The following is a 6,388-nucleotide window of genomic DNA, read 5'->3' on the forward strand; positions in this document are numbered from 1 at the left end:
TTTTTTTTTTTTTTTTTTTTTTTTAAAAAAAAAGAGGCTGTGTTGCAGCGCGTGTTCCAGGCTACACAGAACAGGGAAGTGGAAACATCAGTTAATTAAAGCCATGGTAGGATGGAGAGAAAGCAGATGAGGCAGGAAGCACCGAGGTTCCCACCAGCTGCATGCTGTTACGAAAGGGAAGATGTGCTGCAGAGTAAATCAGCAAGCCAGAGGCTCCCGGGAGCCCTGGCCAGCCCCGCTCTCCCACGCTGGCCCACAGCAGAGGTAAGAGATGTGGCCATGGCACGTCAGGAGCGGCAAGCGCTGCTGGAAGCGTTAACTGGTGTCGTGCTGGACAGTGCAGCAGTTTAAACTGGATTGACGCTGGTTTTGTTGAATTGCACTTGAGTTCTGAGCCCGTTCTAAGAGAGGGAGCAAATCAAACCCAGAGGTATTTTCTTACTGTACGTTCAAACACAGCGTGAATGAGCAGCCACCCCAGGGCAGGGGAAGTGTGGCCTGAGAGCACCGTGCTGGCAGCGCGAGGACTTAAATCTGTGCGAGAAAACAGGCAGAGCTTGCTGCCCGCAGGGCTCTGTGTAGGTCAGAAAATGCCATGATCCATTAAGAGAAGTCTTGAGCTTCTCTGAATCAGATGCCCAGAAAGAACTTGTTCTCATTCCACGTTCCTCTTCCTCCGACAAACGTAAATAGCCACAACCCAAAATAAAGCGTGATTTCACATACACGGCATGAAGGATGTGCAAGTAGCCAAAAGATGCAGAAGAAAACGACACGAAGCCGTGAAAGGACTTTGGCATGTTAACAGACCTGTCATGCCTCACCCTGTTCATAAACAAAAGAACACAAATGATTCAGTCCTGGCCCCGAAGGAAACGCATCCACACAGCGTCACTGATAAGATACCTGTTAACATAACGACCTTTATTTGGCTCTGTAGGACTGTTGGACACTTAGACCAAATTGTACGTACAGTATGTCTGCTGACAAATCCATTACGGAAAATACTAGGTAGCTAATACTTAGTATTACTCAGCAGTTTAGAGGAATATTTAAATCTGAATATGGCTGTGAAGTGAGCAAGGAACCTTATTTACTAGTCCTATTTTACAGAAAAGAGGTAGAGAACTGAGGTGATCCGTTTCCATAGCTTGGTTAGCGTTAACTACATCAGAAATAAGGAGTCAGCTCTCAAGGTATCATACAGTTCCCAACATTTTCCCCAAGGCTTTAATTAAAAATAATAGCCGAGGACACTGCAATCTTGGTCAACCTTAAATTTGTTAACTCCCCTCTTGCATTCGTTGTAACCGAAGGGATTCTGGTGCTCAGAGGAGTGAAAAAGCAATATTGAAGTAATTTTATTCTTATTATTAAAAAGCCAGTTTGAAGTAATTTTATTCTGCCCAGTCCGAAGCAGAGAAAAATCCGATGGCAGTTTTACAACTGGACGCGAGGCTTGAATTAAAACGCAGACGTTTAATTTGTATGATAAAGAGCTGTAATTCTCAAAATAGCAAGCTGAAAACTTTTTGTTCTTCTTATTAAAGTTTCTCTGCCCAGGGAGAGGTTTGCAGGGCTCCCCCACGGTGGGTTTGTGCGGGGCAGGAGCCAGAGCCACCCTCTGATGCTGTGGGCCATGAAATCTGTCAACCGTGCGTCAGGCTGGTTTCTCAAAAAAACTCCTTCCGTGCGTGGATTTAGGTGTTTTAAGGCAGTCAGCAGAGAAAATCTGCATTTTCTTCATTCAAGCCTGTCCCCTCACTCCCGCTTCCTCAAAAGTTGAGAAGGGCCAATAGCTAAAGCTGCTTAGGTCAAAACCGCTTGTAAAAACGAACGCTGCGTTCCTGCCTCGCCGGCGCAGTTTCACGGTGGCTTTGTTGCCCCGGGGCGGGTTGTGATTGTAGCACTGTTATATTCTGGAACGCGTCTCTAGAAAAAGCAGGATGGGGGCAGAAGACGCTGCTCCCAAACTGTCACAAGCAGCTTCTGCTGTGACTGCACGCATGAAAAAGTGCAGATTTAAGATACCAATTCTGTACCATGTGATGTTGATTTTCTCACTCCTCTCCCCAGGAATTGCTCCTTTTATGTAAGTTTATCCAGAACTAACATATTAAGCTCATCCTTCAGAATCTTCAGAATCTTACTGATTTACTCCTGAGAATGGTCTTTCAGGCAATAGCATCCATGAAGTAGCTATGGATGCTACCGAACCCAAATCTTCCTGAAGTCTGTCTACTTAATGTTTTGTATATTTAAACGCATAAAAGATTCTGAAGGTACGCAAAACTCTCTTGACAGTTGTTCCTCTTGATACCGGTCTCTAATTACACAGAGCAAACATTATTAAAAAAAAAGTGATTGTTGAAGAAGTTAAAAGTGAAGAAGCTTCATCCTGAACAGGCCACATCCCTCTCGCCACGACTGTTATCTTAGAGCGGAGGAAAAAAGGGAATGAGAGGGGAAAGCAGATCCAAACCGCTCAGAGGCCGCGTTGGAAGACCTGGGAAACGCACTGGCAAACGCCAGCGAACGGAGCACGAACCTGAAATTCAAGAACCGAGGCACAGACTACACCGAGCAAGTGTTCATGCATCAGTCACGTTTATTGGTGCATCGACAATTTTTGCAATTCAGGGCACATGTTCAAGGAAATACGTTACAGCAACTGCTCGGCACTGCTGACACAAACCAGAACGCTGTCCCACGGGGTGATGTTGGTTAACTCCAACTTGGAGAAGGGTTTGCTAATGCTGCTGGGACACACTGCTGACCTCGGTGACAGTCCTCGTGCCACGTTGGGAGCTCAGACAAGCCTTTAAAGCGCTGTTCTAACCACCAGATGATGTGTGTCTCTTCACACAGCGTAACGTGTTGGTGAAAGGCCACATGATTAGAGCGCGTTAGGCTCTTCTCTCATTAAAGAAGGAATTTAGCGTTGGTGAAAGGGTCAGACTGGCACCAGGAAACCAGAATTCTTTATTTAAATGGAAATCCAGAATAACGTAGATCGATAAAACAATACCAGTGACCCAGCTTTTAGTAAGCACAACTCTAAGGCAAAAATTTCAGTTTCCAGAAGTAAATTCCTGAAGTATTCAGCAAGGAATTTAATATTTATTTTAAATCTATATGGGAGCAAGTGGCGACAGCAAGGACATAAGCCTGTATCTTACAGGCTCTCTGGACTGGTCTGAGCAGGTGACACTGTTCCCGAGCCTCTGTCCCGCCTCTATCCAAAAATATCCCCAAATATCATCTTGTGTAATTAATAACAGTTCAGTGCAAACGTATTCACGATGTTCAGAATTTCATCCTACGAGTACCAAGATGCCATTTTTGTGATACTTCCGTAATTGTATCATTAAGGGCAGTAAAAAGGTACTAAAAAAATCCCCTAACGTGTCCATTTAAAAAAAAAAGAAAGGGAGTTGTACTTTGAATGTATCCATCTCACATTTTAAATACTGCAGATACTTTCTGTTTGGGAGAATCACATGAGGTTTTTGTCTCACCATCAATACCACAGTTATTTGTTCTTTGAAAGAGTTTGTCAGTGTGTAACAGTTTTCAACTTTTACAAAGATGAGTTACAGCAGTTCAGTTGACATTTTTTAACCAAAGAGATTTTATTTTCTAGGCAACAAAAGGAAACATCCAAGAGGTGATACTGACACACCTCCCTCAAATGGAGCCGATTCTCTGTTAGCGGATCTAACGCACACATGATATAGCAAAGCTAAACACTCCGGATTAAATTAAACTAACTTTAAAAATACCGCAACTGGGAAATACCAAAAAAAGTATTTTTAGACACTTTCAGAAATCCATCCAGGATGCAAAGCTAAAGTCTAAGTGTTGCTCCCCAAAGTCAACGCATCTGCAAACATGGCAGACAATAAATATGTATCTTCCGCTTGTGTTTCAAAGACACCCAAAAATAATCACCTTGTACCCCGCTCTGAGGTAGGTATTATGTCCATTTTACAGATGGCAAAGGGTGAGGAACAGCTCCTTATCCAAGGCGTCTCACTGCTTCAGTGTGAAAGCTGAGAATACAATTTAGGATTGACAGTCTCTTGGTCTCACTCCTAGACAGTATTTCAACTCAAGTAGTTATAACACAGTGTAATCTTAAAGTTCCTTTGAACTGTCAGGTATTTCTTTAGGTTTATAAGCATCAGCTTCTAGAGGGCTGCGTTTAATGTTGGGGTTTCGTTTTTGTTTTGTTTTTTTGGTTTTTTTTTTTCCTAATGACAGGCTAAAAGCAATGTGGGGTTTAACACTGGAAGCTAAGTGGCTTTCTATAGGAAACTCCCAACAGTGCTAATGTGTATTTTAATACTGAATTAAAGAGAAACCTGGTCCACAGTGCTGTTCGTGATTCTGTTCTTTATACTTAATTATTCATGCCGCAATTCAGCAAAGCACTTATGTAATTATGTTCCTTCTTCAAAAAGACCCTCCTGTATTTCAAGGTCCAACTGGGAGCGTCAGCTAAGAACTTCTGTGAAACGTGCTTTTTACGGAAAAGACGTGTTTGCTGCACCAGGATTTAGCTGGATGCTCTAACGAATGGAGGCTTTAAAACTAGATCTTAGATTCCAGTCAGAAAGTGCGTTTATTTCTGCCTCAGCCCAGAGATGCACATTCTTGCTCCCCATTTGTAAAAGCGTAAGGTAACTCAAAACAGAGTAATAAAAGAATAGCAGGCTAAGAATATTTAAAAATTCAATAAAACAAATGTGTGTAACAGGCATTTCAAAGAAAAAAAAAATCCCTTTCAGTAATACGCACCTTTACAGCACCTTTTAAAAGGCCTCAAAAGCACTTACAGTTAAGCCTCACAACCCTGCTGTGAGGTAAGATATATTAAACCAATTTCAACTTCCCTGATTCTGAACAGAACGAGAAGTAGGGCAGTTTACACAGCCTATTTTGTTCCGAAAATTAAACTGCACCCTTCATTATCAGAATTAAAGTCTTGCTACTGAGCAGTCATCAGTGACAAATCACCAAACACATTAAGGCAGGATGCAGATGAAGAAACTTCAAGCCTCCCTTCTGGGTTAGCACTCTGTCCTTGTCAAAAAGGGCAAAACGTTTTACCAGCAAAGAGTGAGAACTACACCTTGCGAAGTGCTAACTTACAGTATTTGGAATCTGGTACGGCTTAGTAACACCGTGGCCGTGAGGTCGGCTATACCCAAGTCTGTTTAAAAGTATTTAAGCGATGCAAATTAAGTCACTTCCCTAACTACTGTATTGCCCTCTTGCCAGAATTTCAGATACTCTTATGAAGAAGAATCCAAAGTATTCCAAAAGAAACGTGCCTATGTTCTGATGCAGTGTAAACACCGGGGGGGTTGATAGTTATTTTTCAAGCAACTAAAAACTACCTATGGAGGATTAATAAGTTTATTCAACACCTAACCATCTACTCATTAATTTAAAAGGCTATCTTAAAGCTTAGAGGCCATTTCTTTCTCTAAAGTCATGACTTCACACAAACAATACAGTCTACTTCTGATGGTCACATAGCATAGGGCAGCTTTGGAGATACTCTTTCCATTAACAACTACTGCACCAAGTGAGCAGTTTCCCCGGCAGGAACTGCTCGTACGTGCAGAGTGTAACTCTTAGCGTAAGTAATGCTGATACGTGTGTTCCCCAAACTCTTAAATTACCCTGAAAACTTAACACAGAGAGATTAATTCTGTAACTTTAGAGGCTAGATTTTATGCTAGTGTTGAAGAAGCCTGGTTCTGTATGTCCGCTCAGACGACATACACAAAGAGAAGATTATTTCAGAAATCAAGTTTTAGCTGCCAGTGCATACCACCTGCCAGAGTACTATAAATTAGCATGCGAGAAGATACCTATTTCAAATCCATTGGAAAAGTCACTAACCATAACAAACCTGTGCATCTTGGCCATCATTAAGTTAATATGCTTTTCAAGCTCTGTGAACGGAATTTTATGATTACATACAGCTTATCTGGAAATCCAGAATTTAATTCTGGATCGGTGAGGTAGTCGATGTAACCATCCTCATGTCGATGTCACACTTCTCCGAAGTTGGTGTGTCCAGTCTCCTTGGCGTGTTCTCTGGCTTCCACTTGCCCAGTCAGTCCCTTCTGGCACACCATGCACCTCAGCGTAAAGCGATTCACATCGGTAAACTGCCTCTTCCGCCTGGCTTCATCCGCCAGCTCCAACGCTTGTGCAAGAACGATATCGTCGGTCGTGGAGAAAATGGTCTGGGGAGGGATGTCCGTGTCAGGGATTTTACGCTCAAGCGGATCGTAGTGAATCCCATCATAAATTAAAAGGACCCGCTTAGTGTAACCGGCATCTTCCCCAAAACGGTCGATTCTGACTGTCT

This window comes from Athene cunicularia (genome assembly GCF_003259725.1).
Source record: "Athene cunicularia isolate RWA chromosome 26 unlocalized genomic scaffold, athCun1 chr26_part1, whole genome shotgun sequence".
NCBI lineage: Eukaryota > Metazoa > Chordata > Aves > Strigiformes > Strigidae > Athene > Athene cunicularia.